At 44.0% G+C, this 22,848-nt stretch overlaps 1 protein-coding gene and 1 long non-coding RNA gene across 2 annotated transcripts in view; both read right to left on the reverse strand.

The window, feature by feature from the left end:
* The window catches only part of KCNB2 (potassium voltage-gated channel subfamily B member 2), a 428,677-nt gene that overhangs the window by 57,358 nt on the left and 348,471 nt on the right, over positions 1 to 22,848 (reverse strand). The window lies entirely within an intron of this gene.
* LOC146403841 (uncharacterized) lies at positions 417 to 22,152 on the reverse strand. The gene is made up of 2 exons (XR_014843694.1): positions 22,048 to 22,152; positions 417 to 2,471 (listed from the first exon to the last, which is right to left on the reverse strand). It is a non-coding gene; the product is annotated as an uncharacterized LOC146403841 (long non-coding RNA).

Below are 22,848 nucleotides of genomic sequence, written 5' to 3' on the forward strand. Positions count from 1 at the left end.
TTAGGCATTTGTATTTGGGTAGATTGGCCATCTGTGGTTACTTTGCTACAGAGAATGTTCTAGAACTGTAGAATCTGATCCTTTTCATGCCTAATAAAAAAAATGAAGATGAAAAAATAACAGATTTTTTTTGGGTGCTGAGTTTTGCATTTATCATTTCATTTGAGTCACTGCTCACGTGTTTTCTTTCTTTCTTTCTTCTTTTCTTTTTTTGGCTGCACTTAAGACATAGAGAGGTTCCCGGGCCAGGGACTGAATGTGAGCTGCTGCTGTGAACTACGCCACAGCTGTGGCAACGCCGGATCCTTAATCCACTGTGCCAGGCCAGAGATCGAACTTGAGCCTCAGCAGTGACCTGAGGCACTGCAGAGACAACACTGGATCTTTAACCCACTGTGCCATAGCTGGAACTCCTATTTATTTCTTTTTGATTACAGGGATATCTGTTTTCCTCCGTTTTCTGTTAGAGAGGCTGTGTTGTGTATGTACCTTTAAATTCCTTTTTTATCTTGTGGTGTCCCGTGAGCCTATGTTTTCAGCCTCAGTAAGGATGTCTTTTTAGCTGGATGATGAGACTTTCTGCATTAAGGGATGCTGGGAGTAGTCACACCAAAGGGCTGTGAAGGATTATCAGACATGAAATGTGGTCCAGTAACTGATGCCAAGGCGCTAACATCCTCTCCCTTGACAAGCAAGTGGTATTGCCCGTCAGATGTGGGGGAAGCCCGACAGAGCGCAGGTTCCCGATTGTGCCGTGGAGTTTTCAGAAGTAATCCGGAATATCTGCTTCAGGTTACAGATGCCGAGTAGATTTTCCGAGTCCCAGAGTTAGTGTTATACAAACTGCAATTTGTGAATCCCAAATTTCATAAGAGCAGTAGCAGCAGCAGATGGAGAAAATACATTTCTAATTCATGTAAAACCCGCTCCAAGAAATGAGTTCTCCCTGGACTCTGCACACTGTTATTTTTCTATATGTCTCTTCTATGCCTTCTAAATAAAATAATTATGAAGGAGAGAGACTGGCTTATGCTTCCCTCTGCTGAGAGCCAGTCTCAGTTTATATTCTGTGGTCTTCCCGGGGAATCATAATAGAAGCCTGTAAGGCTGAAGAACAAGGAGCTTAATTTTGTTGTTTTGCAAGTCTGAGGCTTACGAGATCACGAGGTGCTAGGTATAATTTACCTTCACATCCGCAGAATGTTTTCTTATTTTAAAACGTATAGCTGTGTCAAAAGCAATAGGCTGTTTGATTCAAAGTCTTAAGGAATGACTTCAGCCTTGGTTCTCCATGAATTTTATGTATCAAAAATAAAGTTTTAGTAGCTACTGAAAAAAAAAAAAAACCCAACCTTTTATAATCATCACCGATTATAGATAAGCTAGCAAGTTAACTGACTGGAAATCCATCAAGAAATCTTTATTAGGAGATGGTCACGTGCAAGACAGCTGATGAAAGTGTAAAGACTATATTCTGAAGAAGCCTGAAATCGGGGGAAGTGAGATACAGGGTGAGGCAGACTCTGGTTGTAGGGTGCATCTTTTCCAAAGGGTGCCCTTCCGGGAAGCAGGGAACAGGGTGAAGAAGAATTGTGATGGACTGGTCCCTCCCTCAAGCTCATTCACATCCAAGCTCCCCTGCTGGGGAGAGACATCCAGGACCGTGGTCAAGTCTGGGTTTCAGAGCTGGACTTGACTGAGTGAGGGAACTTGGGGGTAGGAATGAGCTGGGAACCGCCTGTGAGCATGGGGCAGAAGGGAATAAGATCCCAGAGGGATGACTAGTGAGCGCAGAGAGTAAAGCCTTTAGCAAAGTAGAGCTGGAAACATCCCTGGAGCAACTGTTGGCCCTGGAGGGGAGCCTTTTCCCAGGAGACTTCAGCTCCACCTGTAGGCAGGGGACAGGGCAGATGCTCTCAGCCTGTTTAGACAGTGGCTCTAGATCAGAAGCCCACTTCCTGTTCTTGGCTAGAGACTGTGCCCATCTTCCGATATGCTCTAAAAAGGGTGATTGAAATCGGACCTTCCAAGAGAGCCAGGAACCGTGTCAGGCCCTCACCCAGCAAACAAGACTAAACTGATTATGTCACTGGGTAAACTTGACTCTACTAAACTGATTAGGTTATTTGGTAAAGTTTTCTCTCTCTGTGGTTTTAAATAATATTTTCCATCTTTTTTAGTTCTGGGAAGGTTGTTCACCAAGTGGATAAGACTTATCCCCAGTGTGGCCAATTTTCAGATACAGGAAACTACGATGTGATATTGGATTGTATTTGTATTAGACACATAGGTTGGAAATTGGGGTGGAATGAGGTATTTGCTAATGCTGTGGGTTTTTTCTTTTGTTTTATTTGTTTGTTTGTTTTTAGGGCCATGCCCACAGCATATGGAAGTTCCCAGGCTAGGGGTCGAATCAGAGCTGTAGCTGCTGGCCTACACCACAGCCACAGCAACACAGGATTCTTAATTTGCTGAGCAAGGCCAGGGATTGAACCTGCATCCTCATGGACACTAGTTGGGTTTGTTTCCAGTGTGCCACAATGGGAACTCCTTTTTTTTTTTTTTTTTTTTTTTTTAATGTCCAGTCAGGATCTGCCTCAGCTCCCTCACCTGACGGCTTCAAAAATAGTTCTAGAAGATTCTCAGGAGGCTGGCTTAGGGTATACATAATAATCCCCTTTCACTAATACAGATGAGCCATAAACAGAACATGTCCTCTGTCCTGGAGAGCTTGCCCGCGGAAGCACAATGCTTTTGGCCCAGAGCAGCATCTCCTGCCTAAGCAGCTCTAGCTGGTGGAACACATCCCCACCTCTGAAAATGAGAGCCCCGAGGCGTCTGTTTTGTGTGACCTTGGTTAAGCCATGAGATTATTCCTTTCTCTCTCTTCAGTGCCACTGGATAGCTATTGATTAATATTTACTGAATGTTCACAATGTGCCAGCTGCCACTGTGATGAAAGCTGATTATCTGTTGAAATTGCTGCTATTTTGTTTGGCTGATAGAGTTCCGGTGATTTGAAACTTTCTTAGGCAGTCGTGGAGTGTCATTGCCAAGGGCAGTCTCCCCACCCCTCCTCCACTGGCCCTGGGGGGTTGGGGCGGCTTCTAGGCTTTGTGTGGACAAGCCAAAGCTCAGAGGTGCAGGCAGGTCTGCTCCCTTCCTGAAGGAGGCTGCTTTAGAAAAGGGATCTCTTTAGAAAAGTCGATGGTGGGAATTTATGCTTCCCAGATAGCCACAGGCTTTATGTCTAACTCCTCGGGGGAGACACACAGCCTAGGAAAGACAGAGGAGGGTTTTTGTTTTTGTTTTCCCATTTTTGGCCACCCCGCAGCATATGGAATTTCTGGGCCAGGGATCAGATTTGAGCTGAAGTCACAATTTAAGCCCCACTTGTGCCAATGCTGGATCCTTAACCCACTGTGCTGGGCCAGGGATGGAACCTGCCACCCACCACTCCCAAGATGCCAGCAAGGATCCCGTTTTGCCACAGGGGGATCTCCAAGAGGAGGTCTTTTTTCAAAGTAGAACTTTGGGCTGGGAGCCAGAAGGTTGTCCCGGGAATGGCCCACTTCCCCACCTGCTTTCAGTTTGGTTTGCTCTTTTTGTGTGCTATGGGGAAAAGAGACAGAGGGGCTAAGACAGGGCAGCCCTCAGGATAACAGAAGAGCTTTTTGCAGTGCCGCAAGTTCCCAGATTTTAAAAGGTGATGATGCACAACTGGGGGAGGGGGTGAGGCATGGGAGGGCAGGGTATGGAGATTAGGAGGCAAGGGAAGAAGTCTGTAGTAAAGCACAAGAATATAGGAATAAATTACAAATGAATATATTTTTCTTTTTTTTGGCCATGCCCATGGCACGCAGAAGTTCCCAGGCCAAGGATTAATCCCGAGCCACAGCAGTGACAACGCTGGATTCTTATCCTGCTGAGCTACCAGGGAACTCCAGGAATATTTTTTCTTTTAATAAGTTTAATCTCAACAATTTTTTTTTTTTTTTTTTTGCTTTCTTTAGGGCCGCACTCATGGCATATGGAAGTTCCCAGGCTAGGGGTCGAATTGGAGCTACAGCTGCTGGCTTATACACAGCCACAGGAATCGAGCCGTGACTTCGACCTACACCACAGCAACGCCGGATCCTTTAACCCACTGAGCGAGGCTCGGGATTGAACCTGCGTCCTCATGGATCTAAGTCAGGTTCATTAACTGCTGAGCCACGAAGGGAACTCCCTCAACGATGTTTTAAGATATATGATATTTAGCAATTAAAATTACTTCTGATATAGGGAAAGATGAAGGCCAGGAAGGATAAGAATTTTTTTTTTCTTCCCAAACATCTAGTTTAGAAGCTAGGGAGATGGAGTTTGATTGTACTCCAAGTTGCAACATTGATGTCTTTAGTCAGAATTAGAAAAATACCAGGGAAAATAGGAGATTAAAATACCAGGAGACCGTCTTTCTGGCAGCACATTCTACCTAAAATCATGCATATTTAGAAATAGCCCTACTTACCATCTCAGAAATCAATTATAATTTCAAAACTGTAGCACAAGAAAATTCAGAGTTGAGCTTTGTGATGATATGTGTAAATGAAAAAGCAAAAAAGGCTGGAGAAAGAAAAGAGAGAGAGAGAAGGATGGAGGAGTAGAAATAGTAACAGAAAAATCATGAAATTATAAGGGATATGTAACTAATCGTATTTCAGAAATTTAAAAAATGAAGTATTATGATGGACATCTTTATGCCAATAATATTGAATACCAAGATAAAATGGGTACTTTCCTACAAAACAACGAAATACCAAAGCGACTCAAGGAGAAGTTGAGAGTCTGAATACACCAACAACTCTTAAAAAAACTGCAATCAGTAAACAGAAGCTTAATTTTGCCCAAAAGACACATAGCCTGAGTGGTTTTATACATGATGCTTAACAAATCTTCAAGGAACAAGTAATGTCTTATTATATAAACTATTTTAAAGAACAGAAAAAGAGAAAGCTATCCAACTCATTTGGCTAACAAATAAAAGCGAAAAGAAAGTATAAGAAAATTATAGACTAATCTCACTAATGAATATGGATGAACAATTCTTAAATAAAATATTAGCAAATTAGTTCGGCAGTATGTATGACTAAGGAGACTTTATTTAAGGAATGCAAGCATAGTTTAATATTTAAAATCTATTAATGAAATATTAATGAAATATAATAAACACATTTAAAGAGACTATGTCATAAAACATATGATCATACCAGTAGACACACAAAAAAATTGATAGCCTTCAACACTCATTTAAGATGAAGAAGTCTTACCAAACTACAAATAAAAAGAAACTTCCTTAACCTTGTAAAAACTATCTCCTTAAAACAAAATTCCGAATTAATCTATGGCAGTGCAATGCCAATCAAAATCCCAAAAGAGAGTCTCCTGATACAAAACAAGACGATATTAACATTTTCCTAGAACAGCAACAGGTTAAAAGAGTTATGGGGTGGGGAGTTCCCATTGTGGTGCAGTGGTTAACGAATCCGACTAGGAACCACGAGGTTGTGGGTTCAATCCCTGGCCTTGCTCAGTGGGTTAAGGATCCGGTGTTGCCATGAGCTGTAGTGTAGGTTGGAGATGCAGCTCAGATCGCGAGTTGCTGTGGCTGTGGCGTAGGCCGGTGGCTACAGCTCCGATTCAACCCCTGGCCTGGGAACCCCCATATGCTGCGGGAGCGGCCCTAGAAAAGTCAAAAAAAAAAAAAAAAAAGAAGAGTTATAGGGACTATAATACACAGCATAAGGGATATGGTTAATGATACTGTAATGACTTTGTATGGGGATAGGTGGTTATTAGACTTATCGTGGTGATCATTTTGTAACATATTTAAATGTTGAATCACTGCATTGTACACCTGAAATTACCATAGTATTGTAGGTCAATATTATTTCAATAAAAGAAAAAGAAAAGCTAAGATAACTTAAAATACAAAAAAATTGTTGAAGCTGCCGTTGTTAGGAAGCCTTCCTTGGTAACGAAGGCATGTTACAGTTATGTGGAATAGATTAAAAAGGACCAATTTAGCAGATGCGAACCATTACACTGAGAGTGGATAAGCAATGAGGTCCTGCTATATATATATATATATATAGGGAACTACATCCAATCACTTGTGATAGAACATGATAGAAGATGATAGAAAAAGAATGTATGTGTATGTAAGTATATATATATGAATGACTAGGTCATTCTTCTGTACAGCAGAAATTGACAGAACATTGTAAATCAACTATAATTTTAAAAAAAGGACCAATGAAACAGAACAGAGAGCCCAGAATCAGCCCCAAACGTATATGATACATATATGATAGAGGTGCTACTGCAGATGGCTGTGGAAAAAATAAAGTCTTCAATAAAAGTGGAAAATGAATAGATTCCTATTTCCTAATATACACAAATTCCAGGGGTGGGGGCGATCAGTGATTTAAATGTGGAGAGTAAAACTTTAAAACTTTTAGAAAATAACGTATGAAAATGTACTTATGATCTCATGTTTCTTAAGTAAGACATAAGAAGGAGTTCCCATCATGGTGCAGCAGAAACGAATCCGACTAGGAACCATGAGGTTGCAGGTTTGATCCTTGGCCCCCATCAGTGGGTTAAGGATCTGGCGTTGCCGTGAGCTGTGGTGTAGGTTGCAGATGGGGCTCAGATCTGCCATTGCTGTGGCTATGGTGTAGTCAGGAGGCTACAACTCCAATTTGACCCCTAGCCTGGGAACCTCCTTATGCCGCAGATGCGGCTCCAAAAATGGCAAAAAAGAAAACAAAACACAAAACAAAACAAAAAACCAGATAACCAACAAGGATCTACTGTATAGCACAGGAAACTGTATATACTCAATATTTTGTAATAACCTATATGGGAAGAGAATCTGAAAAAGAATATATATCCAAAACTGAATCACTGTGCTGTACACTCGAAATTGACATGACATTGTAAATCAGTGATGCTTTAATTAAAAAAAAAAGACACAGCAGGAGTTGGGGAGATTAAAATCAATCATCCCGTATCTTCCAGTGGAATGCTACATAGCACTTAAAAAGGAACCTGAATCAGATGGTTGAATCTAAAAACATACTATTTTTTTTTTTTTATTTTTAGGGCTGCACCTTCGGGCATATGGAAGTTCTCAGGCTAGGGGTCAAATTGGAGCTGCAGCTGCTGGCCTATACCACAGTCACAGCAACACAGGATCCGAGACGCATCTGGAACCTACGCCATAGCTTGCAGCAATGCCGGATCCTTAACCCACTGAGTGAGACCAGGGATTGAACCCGCATCCTCATGGATACTAGTCTGGTTCTTAACCCACTGAGTCACAGTGGGAACTGCCTAAAAATATTATTTTAAATAATGGGAGAGAAAGTTAATTTAGGCTACTGGTAACCTCTGGAAAGTGTGGGAAGAGAAGGGATCAGGGTGGAATACCTGTACTATTTTATTCTTTAGGGAAAAAACCAATCTGGAGCCAGGTGGCAATGTGTAGGCTTCAATAAGGCCAGGAAGGGTGTGGAGAAAAAGGAACCCTAGTACATTGTTGGTGGGATTGTAAATTGGTGCAACCACTGTGGAAAACAGCATAAAGAGTCCTCAGAAAATTAAAAATAGAATTACCATTCGATCCAGCAATCCCACTCTTGGGCATCTATCCAGAGAAAACCATGACTCAAAAAGACACATGTACTCCAATGTTCATTGCAGCATTTTTTTCAATAGCCAAGACATGGAAACAACCTAAATGTCCACTGACAGAGGAGTGGATCAAGAAGATGTGGTACATATACACAATGGAATATTACTAAGTCATTAAAAGGAAAGAAATAACGGCATTTTTAGCAACATGGATGATGGACCTAGAAATTATCATGCTAAGTGAAGTCAGTCAGACAGTGAGACACCAACATCAAATGCTATCACTTACATGTGGAATCTGAAAAAAGGACACAATGAACTTCTTTGCAAAACAGATACTGACCCACAGACTTTGAAAAAAATTACAGTTTCCAAATGAGACAGGTTGCGGGGTGGGGGGATGCACTGAGGGTATGGGACGGAAATGCTATAAAATTTGGTTGTGACTATTGTTGTACAATTACAAATGTAATAAAATTCATTGAGTAATTAAAAAATAAAAAATTTTCAGTTGTAAAAAAAAATAAATAGATGAAGACAGGACGTGTGTAAGTGATGCCATCCTCAGCTCTTTTCTATTGATCTGACATCACTAAGAATAAAACACTAAAACAAAGGAAGAGCAACGCATAAGTTGCCTCTGTAGAGTTACAGTGCAAGGTAGCAGCAAGGGGTGGTGAGTGAGCTCAGAGGCTATACAGGGACTGCACCCAGATGGGATACAGCATGGACCATGCGGCGATCCTGAGGGAAGGCTGGAGCCAGCCCAAAGGAGGGCAGACAGCAAGAGGAACTGTAACCTAGCAGGGCCCTGTGGGGCTCCTGGCACAAAAACCTGTCTGTGTCTCCCATTTCTTATTCTTCGGAAATGGGCCTCATTCAGCCTCCATGGCCTTCCCTGAGTTCCAAGGGGCAGGTTCAGACAGTTGCTGATCAGGGAAGGGAGGGAATGCAGAGACCAAGGATGAGCAGTCAAGCAACAATAGTACAGTCTTAGGGCCGGATTCTGGTTTCCTCTCAAGGGATAATGAGGTAGGCATTTTATACACCTAAGAGAAAAATTATATTCCTTATGCTTCTTTTAGAAATGAGTACTTTATTTATTTTTTTTATATTGATTTTTGGGGAGTTCCTACCATGGCGCAGCAGAAACAAATCCGACTAGGAACCAGAAGGTTGCAGGTTCGATCCCTGGCCTTGCTCAGTGGGTTAAGGATCCGGCATTGCCGTGAGCTGTGGTGTAGGTTGCAGATGCGGCTCGGATCTGGTGCTGCTAGTATCTCTGGTGTAGGCCGGCAGCAACAGTTCCGATTGGACCTCTGTCCTGGGAACCTCCATATGCCTTGGGTATGGCCTAAAAGGCCAAAAGACAAAATAATAATAATAATAATAATGATTTTTATTTTTTCCATTATAACTGGTTTACAGTGTTCTGTCAATTTTATACTTTACAGCAAGGTGACCCAGTCACACATACATGTATACATTCTTTTTTCTCACATTATCATGCTCCATCACAAGTGACTAGATATAATTCCCAGTACCACACAGCGGGAAGAAATGAATACTTTAAAACTGAACAGCTTAGAGTCCTACCTTGTCCTTCTCCCTGGCTTAATTGCACCCTAAACACAATCCATAAGCTAAAGATTAGGCACCTTAAGCAAAATCGCCTGTGGCTTAAAGATTATTACCACATGATGTTTTTCAGGAACTTTCCTAGTTTGTTCTAATCTCTGATCAATATGCCCTTTTTGCAAATACTGTTATTCTAGGCAGTAACCCAGAAGACCACCGTCATGATCAGGCCGAGGGCTCCTGATTCCAGCTTTGATGACTAAGAGTCCCCTAAGGAAAGAACAATGTATGCTTTTCATGTATGCTTTTCCGAATACTGATTCCTCTCTGAAAACCCGTTTTTCTCCTTTTTACTATAAAACTCCTCTTGCAATTCTTTCCAATGGAGGGCACAGTTTTAAGGCGTTAGCCTGCTGTGGCCTCCTCTGCTTTTATTTGCAAAGCAATAAAAGCTATCCTTTTCTCCTCTACCCCAAACCCTGTCTCTGCATTTCAGTTCAGCAACAGAACCTACTAGTTAAACTGACATTAGATGCTTAAAGGCTGGCACCCTGTTGAATCGCTCATTAGATAGTTTCACCACACACTGGTGCACCTTTTTTTTTTTTTTTTTTAATCTGATATTCCAAGGGAATATTTTAGTGCTTTGTAAACCAAATCAAGTGGACCCTCCCACCAGCCATCTGGCTTCTCACACTCTAGCCCGGACTGGGAGCCCAGCTCCACCTTAGCCTGTGAAAAGGAGTTGGCAACAGAAATGCCTTGGGAGCCCAGGTGCGTCACAATCAGGAGTGAATCCGGAGTGAGGCAGGGGCGGGTGGAAGACCCTGGGGAGGGGAGGGGTCGGTGGGGAACGGAGAGGGGGTCTAAAGTGGGAAGTCGCTAGGAATTTAGCTGACTGCTGTCACCGGAAAATGAGGGTGACTATCTTCAGATTTTCAAATCAAAGGAAGCCAGAAATATGGATGTTAGGAAAAAAAAAAAGATATGAACTTTCCTGACTTTTTAAATGTTCCAAGTAATTCAATCTTTCCTTCTTCCTCCCTCCCTCCTTTCCTTTCTTTCTTTTTTGTCTTTTTAGGGCCGCACCCGAGGCATATGGAAGTTCTCAGGCTAGGGGTCCAATCAGAGCTACAGCTGCCGGCCTACACCACAGCCACAGCAACGCCATATCCTTAACCCACTGAGTGAGGCCAGGGATCGAACCCACAGTCCTTATGGCTACTGCGTAGGACAAAATAACACCACCACCACCAAAGCATAAACCAGGTGCTCCTTGGGGGTCTCTGCTAGCGACCATCTGGTTGGGAATCCACAGAGAAAGCAGTGGCTCCTGGAATCCAAGCTTGGGTCTCACTACCGCCCCCCTGTGGCAGAGGAAAAGGCCTCTGGGCTCTTAAAGAACAGCTTGTTGCAAAAGGGGAAACTGAGGACCAGAATGGTAAAGGGGACACTGCCCTGCTCCATGGAAGAACTCATCCCTGCCCTGGGGGATAGTCGTGCCCCAGGACTGTGAGGAGCGCGTTGTGGGCACACGTGTGCCTGAGGGGCTAAAGGACACCTGAGCGCTTTACTACATGTTTTTCCCCGCTCAGCAGAGAAGACCTGAGAATCAGAAGAAGAAATTTAAATTGTTATGGAACTGCTCTCATATGCAGCTATAAAAAGGATCTGTACATTTCCCCAGCCTACTGAAATGATAACTCTGGGTTTTATTTTTGAAAAAAGTACTCTTCATCTTGTAAAATATTAATGGCCCTTGATTTACAGGGATGTTCCAATTGGTTTTTGCTGGCTCTTCTCTGGATTCAGTTGAAGGTAGACCTGAGGGCCTGGGACCTCCCCTTGCTCAGAAGGTGGACAGGAGCGGGTGGACAGGCATTGAAGGAAACACTCCACGTCACTGTCTGGCTGCTTCTACATAACAAACACAGGCTCTTTTCTGAGGAAACTCTCTGAGCTGGGGCAGGGCCAGGCAGCCAGAGCTCTGCATTATATGGCCAATGTTAACAACTAAGTTCTGGAGTGCCTATTGTGGCTCAGTGGTAATGAATTTGACTAGTATTCATGAGGATGTGGGTTCCATCCTCGGCCCCGCTCAGCAGGTTGAGGATCTGTCATTGCAGTGAGCTATGGTGTAGGTCACAGATGAGGCTTGGATCTGGTGTTGCTGTGGCTGTTGCTGTAGGCTGGCAGTTGCAGCTCTGATTCGACCCCTAGCCTGGGAACGTCCATGTGCCACAGGTTCAGCCTTAAAAAGACAAAAAAACCAAAGAACAAAGACAAACAAACAAAACACTAACTTCTGCATAGCTGGGCTTTTTGGTCTACAGATGTTTGAATGTCTTCATTATTTTTTTCTTCTAAGTCTGGGAAGAAGCAGAGATTTCCTTTCACTTGAGGTCAACACAGAATAATCACACATTTGATCATGAACGTGAGACTTAGAGAGGGGCCTCTTGGCTCTGACCGTGCACAGGCATCACAGGGGGAATCTTGTTCAATACAGATTCTGATTCTGTGTGCGTGGTGGCTCTGTGATGCTGCGGAGCCCTCAAGCTCTCAGGTGATGCTGATGCTGCTGGTCCATGGGCTGCACTTTGAGGAGCAACGGAAGGTCAAGGTTAAGGGGGGAATGATGCAATGGAGAAGATGCAGATTCTCTTTCTTCACTTGGAGGAAGTACCTGTCCTCTCCTTGCCCAGGATGATAATCTGTCACCGAGCCTTGCTGAGGGAGGGCCCTAGCTGGGTAGTGGCTGATGAGGCAGCAAAGGCCCAGGAGGACAGGGTGACAGCAGTGCCATGTGTCATTGTTCTCAAAAGGGCAGTTCTGGAGGAGGCGCGCTTAAAATCAGAGGGTCTTCGTAGAAAGAAGCTCCATGGACTCCAGGAAAGCAGCAAATTGTCCCTCGTGTGCTTGCTTGGAGGTCGTGGTGGGTTAGGTGAGGGAGAGAAGGGATGACAATTCTGCTTATCTGTTCCAAGATTCTGCCTCACTGCGGACTGGATGAAGTAAAATGAAGCCCTTGGGCTCCTGGCCTTTTGGCCTGAGTCCCTGGCACACAGATGGTGTCACAGTCAGGCCCACCGCCTTCTGTTTCTGACATGAAGGTGATGAGGGCCTCTGGGCCCCACAGGACTGCGACAGATGTTGTTTGGTTTTAGCAGCTGAACAAGAGCCTCGTCTACAATGTAAACATTTCATCTGCTCATCTGATCCCGTCTCGGCTCTGCGTCTGAACAGCTTTCTTCCCATAGGTCTCTGCCTCCACCTTTCTGTGTTTGAGAGCGTGGAGGGGCTGGGATGAGATCCTCAAGCTGGCCCCACCTGCCATTTATGCGAGGTGGGGCGGGGAAGCCTTAGATAGAGACTCGGGTGGAAACCGGACTCATCAACAGTCTGTTAGGATGTCCCTGCTGGGGAGTTCCACTCAGGACCCCCTCAGCCAGGCTGGGAGAGCCTGCAGATCTACAATGTCAGTGGCTGGAACAGAATGGAGCCCTGAGATGCATTTTAAGATACCTTCAAGAACTGCGGGATGTCTCCCAAGTAATTCTGATCACTCCGGGCAAAGCCACATTACCTAAAATTCACAAGATTCATGCAAAATAATTTTGGGCACCGGTAAGGATACACACACACACACACACACACACACACACATTTTTTTTTTCTTTCTTAGGGCCGCACTTGTGGCATATGGAAGTTCCCAGGCTAGGTAGGGGTCGAACCAGAGCTGCAGCTGCTGGCCTATACCACAGTCAAAGCAACTCGGGATCCGAGCCGCATCAGCGATCTACACCACAGCTCACGGCAATACTGGATCCTTAACCCACTGAGCGAGGCCAGGGATCCAACCTGCATCCTCACAGACACTATGTTGGCTTCTTAAGCCACTGAGCCACAACAGGAACCCCAAGAGTTATATACACTACACAAAGTAAGAGGGAAAAATTAAAGACCATCTCCAAGAGACAAAAGAGCAAATAACTAATTTATTTGAAATTGAAGATACGAACGCGCATGAGTAAGCGGGTCCCCACTTGCCTACTGATGCCTCTCCTGGAAATAAGAAAAACGCTACAAACACGAGGTCTATTTCATGGAATACCAAATTTGTCAAAACCCAACGCCACGCGATACCGGCTAGCAGAGAGCAGGAATTTCAGGAAATGCTATTCTAGAGGGAAGTTTGAATCCACAGGAGGAGAGGCTTGGGCTCAGGTAAAGGGAGCTGGGCTGACACATGCCATGCGGGTGGCGACCTTGGACTACAGCACGCCTCCGCATCCCCAGCTGTACCCCCAGAGGGACTTATGGAGGAAGATGTGGATTTCCCTTTGTTCTAAATGGAAAGACCCCTGTGGGAGAAGCATCCCCACTACATTGGGAAGGACCTTGGACTTGTATCGTTATCACCCTCCCTGTTGCTGTCACACAATCCTAAGCACCTGATGACATACCAGGCATTCATCACTGGCCAGGCATTCATCACTGGCCATCATAGGCTCCTGTTGGCTTGTGAGTCAGCTCTGCCCCACCAGAGGCCCTTGGGGAAGAGCCACGAACACTAGCTGAGAAGCTCCCTGGCATCAGGCACTTATCTCACCTAATCCCACTCCAGTGGGTAGAGGCGAGAACGTTGTATTTAATATTCTCATTATGAGAGAACAAAACCTAGTAAGGTTGCTTTTTTGTTTTTTAACTCAAAAGCTGTGTGACACATGTCAGAGCTAGGTTTCAAAATCATGATGACCCTAAGATTTAGTGTCCTTTCTATTGTCTCTGCTACCTGATAGAGGGGGCGGTGGTCCCTTACATTTATGTGTTGCTTTGCAGTCACAAAAATGAAACGCTCCAGGGAGTTCCCGCTGTAGCTCAGCTGTAATGAACCTGACTCGTATCCATGAGGATGGGAGTTTGATCCCTGGCCTCGCTCCTTAATCCCTGGATTAAGGATCTGGCATTGCCACAAGTTGAGGCGTAGGTGTCAGATGTGGCTCAGATCTGGCATTGCTGTGGCTGTGGCTAGGCCGGCAGCTGCAGCTCCAATGTGACCCCTAGCCTGGGAACTTCCATGTGCCGCCGGGATGGCCCTAAAACAACAACAACAACAAAAAAGAAAATGAAGAAGCCCTAACCTGCAAGGCATATGGTTCCCTTGTCTGTGGAAGAAGAGGAAATACCTACGCCGGCCATTCCAGATTACTTTCAACTTTGGATTTTAATGAAATGAGGGTTTTGAATATCAAAGTCATCACTGAGACTCCTCTCGTTGCATGGTAGGACCTGGAAGTGGCTGGGGGGTGCCTAGGAAGAGGGTACAATTTGACCTTGTGTTGGGCCAAGTGTGTCTGCTGCCAGTTCAGGGCACACAGCTGAGCCTAAGTGATTCCCAGCCAGTGAACATTTATTGAGCTCCTACTATGTGCCTGGGGAGGCGATGGGGATTCAAAAGGAATGTGGGAGTTCCTGTCGTGGCGCAGTGGTTAACGAATCCGACTAGGAACCATGAGGTTGCGGGTTCGATCCCTGCCCTTGCTCAGTGGGTTAAGGATCCGGCGTTGCCGTGAGCTGTGGTGTAGGTTGCAGACGCAGCTCGGATCCTGCGTTGCTGTGGCTCTGGCATAGGCTGGCAGCTACAGCTCCGATTAGACCCCTAGCCTGGGAAACTCCATATGCCGCGGGAGCGGCCCAAGAAATAGCAAAAAGACAAAAAAAAAAAAACCAAAAAAAAAAAAAAAACCAAAAGGAATGTGCAGACACACTCCATATATGGAGGAGACCCAACCCTTCAAACAGATACAGAACACAGCTGGCCCACAAGGAGACATGTAAAAGCTGTGGTCAGCAGGTCAGCTGACCCCCCCTTGAATATTTTCAAAGACTCTCTATTAGGACTCTCTTTTCTTCTTGACAGTTGACTTGCTTTATGCTAATGAGACAGGTTAGGCACCACCTTTCTACTTTCTGCTCTTCTTCCATGGGAAGGTAAAAGCATCTGCTTTGAAAAGCTCTTCTCTAGTCCACATCTTGCTATCATTAACTATCATGTACCATGGAGGACAATTTACAAGTGACAGTCATTTTCAGAACAGACATAAGAGTCATAGAAGCCTCCACAAATTATAAATGAAATCAAAAGACTTCCTTTCAGTCTCCCTGCCCCCCACCCCAAGTGAAATCTGATTAACATTCAAACAACCGTCCAGGAAACTCTCCCACTGCACACACAGCAAATACCACATGCGAACTGACAGAGGAAAGGAAGAAACTGCAAAAGATGCACATCAAAGGAAGCCAGCAAAGAGATCTACCTTTTAAAGGCTGATGGGGTGGTGTTTGGAATGGGGATTTTTGGACAGAGCTATTTGCCTGAGGAAGATGATCAGTGCCCTTTCTGCTCCGAACTTCAGTCAATTATCATCACAGCTGCACCGCGGAGATACCAATTTATCCTCGGATGCTGCCAAAAGGAGCAGTTTTCACAAAATGCTACCCCACACTAATTCTCCAAAGACACTCTCTCTTTTCACAAGCAAGTGGTCACAGCTTCAAAGATTCAACAGGCTGTGTGATGCTCACAAGCCGACCTGAGAGTCCTGGAAAAAAGCGCATTGTTTTTGAACACTGAAAGGCCATTCACAGGGGAGGGAGCAGAAGGGACTGGTCCCATCAGTGAGAAATGCCTAGATTTGATCATACTTCTTCTCCAGGGTACAATGGACTTGTCTGGTGATTCATCCTGGCACGAATCTTGAGTGGAATGCTGAAGTCTGATTCAATGAAGATACCATATGAGTTTAAACTATTCTATTGTAGCTCCTATGATACAAAAGTATATTTTCTCAAGCATCTGTTACCTGTATAATTAGCAACGCAAATTTAAAATAAAATTAGAGTTGAGAGCTTATTAACTTATTCATTCAAGTCCTATTTACCGAGAGCCCTTAATGTGAGAGTTTTATACATACAGCAAAGGAAGAACTCAGAGGGAAAGAATGGAATAAAAAATATTTCATGGAGTCCCTGTTGTTGTGGCTCAGTGGGTTAAGACCCCAACTAGTATCCATGAGGATGCAGGTTCCATCCCTGACCTTGTTCAGTGGGTTAAGGATCCAGCATGGGTGTGAGCTGTGGTGCAGGCTGCAGACACGCCTTGGATCTGGTGTTGCTGTGGCTGTGGTGTAGGCAGGCAGCTATAGCTCTGATTCAACCCCTATCCCAGAAACTTTCATATGCTGCAGGTATGGCCCTAAAAAGCAAAAACAAAATAAAATAAAATAAAATAAATTAAAAAAAGAAAGAAAGAAAAATTGCAGTATAACTATATACAAAATTGATCGGGAACAAGGACCTACTATGCAGCTTGGGGAAATCTATCAATACTCTGTGATGGCCTATATGGGGAACGAATCTGAAAAAGAATGGATATATGTATGTATACGTAGGGTTGATTTACTTTGCTGTACAACTGAAATTAACACAGCATTGTAAATCACCTATATCCCAATAAAATTTACAAAAAAAAATTCAGTAGGAAGAGAGCCTACAATCTAAGACACAGGTGCAAGTCACAGTTAAGAATTATTAGTTACAATCTCCTCATATAAAGTACTTGTGATTTTTTGTCTTAAGCTGCCTTTGCGCTTCTTTTTACCATTAAGCACACCATCGCAGACATTAGTGTTTCGAATGCTGAAAGTTTTGTGAGGCATCCATTCATGCTATAAACATCAACTCAGTAGTTTTTGTGTGCCAGGCACTGGATACTTCCCTTTACCTGATTTTTGACTTTTTTAGTAATGACAATAATTCTTGCATGTGATGCTTTCAGCTATAATAAATATGCTTCTACATTCCATTATCTTATTTGTTCTTCCAGCAATCCTGTGAGGTTATTATATATATATATATATATATATATATATATTTTTTTTTTTTTTTTTTTTTAGGACTGCACCAGTGGCATTTGGAGGTTCCCAGGCTAGGGGTCCAATTGGAGCTACAGCTGCTAGTCTATGCCACACCACAGCAACGTGGGATCTGAGCTGAGTCTTCGACCTACACCGCAGCTCATGGCAACGCCAGATCCCCGATCCACTGAGCAAGGCCAGGGAGGGAACCTGAATCCTCATGGATACTATTTGGATTTGTTTCTGTTTCGCCACAATGGGAAGTGCCTGTGAGGTCATTACAGGTCATGAAACTAGGACTCAGAAAGGTTAGTGCCTGACTCAAGGTCACATAGCTAGTATGTCAAAACAAAACAAAACAGAAATAGAAACTACCTCTTTTGACTCCATTTAAGTGTTTTGCTATGTATTACACACTTGCTGAGACTATTAATAGCTACCACATCACCCACAGGGAGGGCAGGTGCCCTCCAGTTCTCACCTCTGGCTGCTTCCTGAGCCGGATGCTCTTCCGCCCTGTGGCAGTGAGACGAATAGGACTGGCTGGGGCTGGAGGGTAACCTTCCTAGGTAAGTAATTTCTTCTATCCTGTACTAATCTCCACCCCCAATTCTGGTCACCTGCCTAGTTCTGATTCTGATAAGTGAGGACACTGGAGGAAGAAAGGTGCCCTTCCATGGGAGGGTGGTTAAGTTGGTATGATATTGGGATATTGGAAGGAACCTCTCTAGTCTTTCTGGGCCTGGAGTCCCATCGTGGCTCAGTGAAAAGGAATCTCACCGGTAGCCATGAGGATGCAGGTTTGATTCCTGGCCTCGCTCAGTGGGTTAAGGATCTGGTGTTGCCCGTGAGCTGTGGTGTAGGTTGCAGACTTGGCTTGGATCTGGCGTTGCTGTGGCTGTGGTGTAGGCTAGCAGCTGTAGCTCCGATTTAACCCCTAGCCTGGGAATCTCCATATGCCATGGATGCAGCCCTAAAAAACAAACAAACAAACAAAAAAGTCTTCCCAGGCCTGGATGGAGCCACCCATGGACACAAATGTGCATCTTTGGTGCAAACATGCTCTTCCCCTGATGTTCCACTGTTTTGTGTGCTTTAAGTTTTCTCACCAAATCAATTCAGAACAATGCATTTTACATCTTCCTGTCTGGGCTGTAACTCAAGAAACTCAGGTTGTTATTTTTTTTTAAGCATTCACTTACTTTTTTTTTTTTTTGCTTTTCAGGGCCGCAGGTGCGGCATATGGAAGTTCCCAGAACAAGGATCAAACTGGAACTGTAGCTGCCAGCCTACATCACAGCCACAGGAACGCAGGATTTGAGCCATGTCTGCAACCTACACCAAAGCTCATGGCAATTCTGGATCCTTAACCCACTGAGTGAGGCCAGGGATCGAACCTGCATCTTCATCAATACTAGTCGGGCTCGTTACATTGAGACACAACGGAAACTTCTGAATTCACTTAAAATTGACAATTAAGAGTCTCTCTTAATAACAAGGTCCTTATTAGAACTGGAATACATGAATATGCAATAAATTGAGAAAAAAACCAAAACAATCTCCCTTGGTTTGTAGACTATTACTTCAAGACACACAGACACCTGCCCTGTTCATGTTATTCGTTTCAAAGAGCTGGATGGATTTTTTCCTGTGAATCCTCATGCCATTCTTGAGAGGTAAACGATGGAAAGAAGATAACAGCCATGAAACGCTGGGTATGACCATGGCTCCTCTGCTCCTGTCTAGAAAACAACTGTAGTGATGTCTTTCTTTTGTTTGTTTTTTTGCCATTTCTTGGGCCACTCCCGTGGCATATGGAGGTTCCCAGGCTAGTGGTCCGATCGGAGCTGTAGCCGCCGGCCTACACCAGGGCCACAGCAACGCCAGATCCAAGCCGCGTCTGCAACCTACACCACAGCTCATGGCAATGCCGGATCCTTAACCCACTGAGCAAGGCCGGGGATCGAACCCGCAACCTCATGGTTCCTAGTTGGATTCGTTAACCACTAAGCCACGACAGAACTATGATGTCATTTTCATTTGGCATAAAAAGAGGTGTTGAAAGGAGAATGCTGTCACTGGATGGATGGTTCAGGGCAAACCAGGTCTATTGTGGGCTAATAACTTGAAGTGTGAGTCGATTTATTTGGTTTGCCTTGTTGAAACCCCACCAATCAGGAGCAAAAAATGTGTACTGACTCACCAGTTAGGTTCATGAGAAAGTGGCCTATACCATGGTGGGCTACTTTTTCAGAAAGTTCTTTTTTAAAAAAAAATTTTTTTATTATGTTTGATTTACAACGTTCTGTCAATTTCTGCTGTATAGCAAAGTGACCCAGTTTATATATTTATAGATACACATACACAAATATGTTCTGTTTCTCACATTATCCCCCATCATGTTCCATTACCAGTGATTGGATATAGTTCCCAGTGCTATACAGCAGGATCTCATTGCTTATCCACTCCAAATGCAATAGTTTGCATCTACTAACTGAAAACTCCCAGTGCATACCACTCCCTCCCCGTCCCCCTTGGCAACCACAAGTCTGTTCTCCATGTCCTTGAGTTTGCAGAAAGCTCTCTTTTTAGATCACATACTCATCTGACTAACTTAAGTTTAAACAAGAGACATTATTTCTTATCAAGAAGAAAATTTTTGGCTTGCATTTTTAAGACCTGCTCACAGGGAGTTCCTTGGTGGCCTATCAGTTAAGGATCACTGCTATAGGATGGCCCAGGAACTTCTCCAGCACTACCCCCCATCCCCCACCCCCCCCCCCGAAAAAAGCCAGAGAAAAGAGCTGCTCACAAAGTACTTAATGCCTAGAACAAAGGTAAGAATGGTTTCCTGGAAACTGAGTAAATATTCCTATCTGGAGCTACCTGACTTCTCATATTAAGCCATCTGCTTCACAATATGGCATTCAGCGATATATTCATCAGGTATTATTTGTGCAGGTAAAATGTTGTCTAAAATAGAGGAAAATGGGGAGTTCCTATTGCGGCTCAGTGGAAATGAATCTCACTAGCATCCATGAAGACTCGGGTTCAATTCCTGGCCTCGCTCAGTGGGTCAGGATCTGGCATTGCCATGAGCTGTGGTGTCGGCTGTAGATGTGGCTCAGATCCTGGGTGGCTGTGGCATGGGCTGGCAGCTGTAGCTCTGATTTGACCCCTAGCCTGGGAACTTCCATATGGCATGAGTGTGGGCCTAAAAAAGCAAGCAAACAGATAGATGATAGAGAGATAGATAGGTAAAAAACAGAGGAAAATGGGGAGTTCCCTGGTGGTCTAGTGGTTAGGATTCTGGGCTTTACCCTGGTCTAGGAACTGAGATCCCACATCGAGCTGCTGCAAGCAGTGGATGAAAAAAGAAAAGAAGAAAATGAAGAGGCTTATAAATGGGAAAGCAACTGACTAACATATCTCCAAGTCATGGACTAACTCATTCCTTCATCACTATTTAGTAAGCTCTTACTCTACGCCAGGCAGAGTGCTGGACATAATTTGGGATATAGAGATACCTTGGAATTCAGAACTGAAAGCCAGAGTGTTTGTCCTCAAGGAGCACGTCTTTTAGGGGTGTTTATAATGCAGGTGTATGGAGGAGGTGGTGGGAGCACAGTAACAGGCATGAAGCAAGCACACAGTAGGGGGCAGGAAGATGATGCTCGAACTGAATCAATTTCAAAGCCTGCAACTGATTTCATCTGGAGTCTCATCCTTTTAAAATATACTTTCCTATCTGCCTTAGAAATCATTAAAAAATAAATGAGATGAGAATTTTGCTTTGCTTTTAAAAAACAATTCATGGAGTGGAAGGTGTCAGTAGAGCCAGTTATGCTTGCTTGTAGGAAACACATCTGCTTTGCTGAATGTTCCTGCAGGTGGACCTTGAGAGGTCCAAGACTGTTATCTGGACAAAAGTATATTCCAGAGAGTCTCATCCTGTGTGAAATATGCTCAGAGCAATAGGAACAACAAGAACACCATGAGTCTTCCTTTTAAGTCTTTTCACTCTCCAAGTCAAGTACCCTGGCCTGGAAAACTTGATAACTTCAGGACCTGCATATGGCTATACAGCACTTGTTATGCAAAGGTGTTCAGCAGAAATTTAAACTGGGTAGTTGAAACTGATGTAGCCATAAATCCATGCAAACATACTTAAAGGGAAGTTTCCCAGCTTCAAGCTTTGTTCAATCAGTTTTCTTAAAGGAGACTGAATGTGGAACCCTGCAATGCTTGGATTGGATGATGTTTCTGTTTTCCAGTAGAACATTCTTGGTCCTTACTGGACCTGGGAATGGAGGCATGTCAAGCCATGTATGGGAAGAGTAATGCAAGCAGGTTTTAGCAGCAATTATGTTATACAGTTCACAATGAGAATTATTATTCTTTTTGGTCATAATGCTCAGCATACCCAGACTTATTTGTTGGATTTTTCCATTACTGACCCCTCTTGGTGGTCCTCATTTTCACCATCTGAATGTAAATGTCCATTCTGCATATTTGGGTCTGGTTGAAATGGATAATTAATGGAACCAATATTTATCGAGAGACCACAATGGGACAGGTCCAGTGCCAGGAGCAGAAGGTTTGGTGATGAAGAAAACATCAGGGCCCCTGCCTCCACGGCCATGAGAGAAGTGGGTGAGAAGAGCTGGGAACACACAAATTTACCAACAGACATGATTAGTAAGTTGAGCACCATAAAGAAATGGGACAGGAGTTCCCTTCGTGGCTCAGTGGTTAATGAATCTGACTAGGAACCAAGAGGTTGTGGGTTCAATCCCTGGCCTTGCTCAATGGGTTAAGGATCCAGTGTTGCCGTGAGCTGTGGTGTAGGTCGCAAACTCGGCTCAGATCCCACGTTGCTGTGGCTCTGGCGTAGGCCGGTGGCTTCAGCTCCGATTCAACCCCTAGCCTGGGAACCTCCATATGCCATGGGAGTGGCCCTATAAAAGGCAAAAAGAAAAAAAAAAAAAGAAGAAGAAGAAAGAAATGGGACAAAGTGAAGTTAGGGAAGATAGGAGTGCGGAGGGGGTTACTTGGGGGATGCTCAGAGATGGCTTTGCTGAGGAGGTGACATTTCGGCGGCAGAGACCAGAGGATAAATCAGAGGCAGTGAACTTAAGGGCGCGAAGACAAGTATTCTACACACATACATACGTTCTGGAGAGTTCAGTATGTCTGAATGTCAAAAGCTTTTCAGAAGCAAAGCCTTTTATAATTTTGCGAGTTGCTTATGAACAATGTACGGAAGGTAAGCAACTTAAAGAGGGGAGAAGACTAACATTGATTAAGCAATTATTACATGCCAAGGACTATTCTAAGTGATTGAAGAATAATAATCATATCCAAAATCTTTAAACACCTTCTGCAGCTCAATACCAAAAAAACAAACAACCCCATCAAAAAATGGGCAGAAGATCTAAACAGACAATTCTCCAAAGAAGACATACGGATGGCCAAAAAACACATGAAAAGATGTTCAACATCATTCATTATCAGAGAGATGCAAATCAAAACCACTATGAGGTACCACCTAACACCAGCCAGAATGGCCATCATCAAAAAGTCTACAAACAATAAGAGTGCTGGAGAGGGTGTGGAGAAAAAGGAACCCTAGTACATTGTTGGTGGGATTGTAAATTGGTGCAACCACTGTGGA

This window comes from Sus scrofa, chromosome 4 (assembly GCF_054392235.1).
Source record: "Sus scrofa isolate SSC_HxYL_T2T_F1_AM1 chromosome 4, Sscrofa_HxYL_maternal_Yorkshire_Landrace_v2.0, whole genome shotgun sequence".
Taxonomy (NCBI): Eukaryota; Metazoa; Chordata; class Mammalia; order Artiodactyla; family Suidae; genus Sus; species Sus scrofa.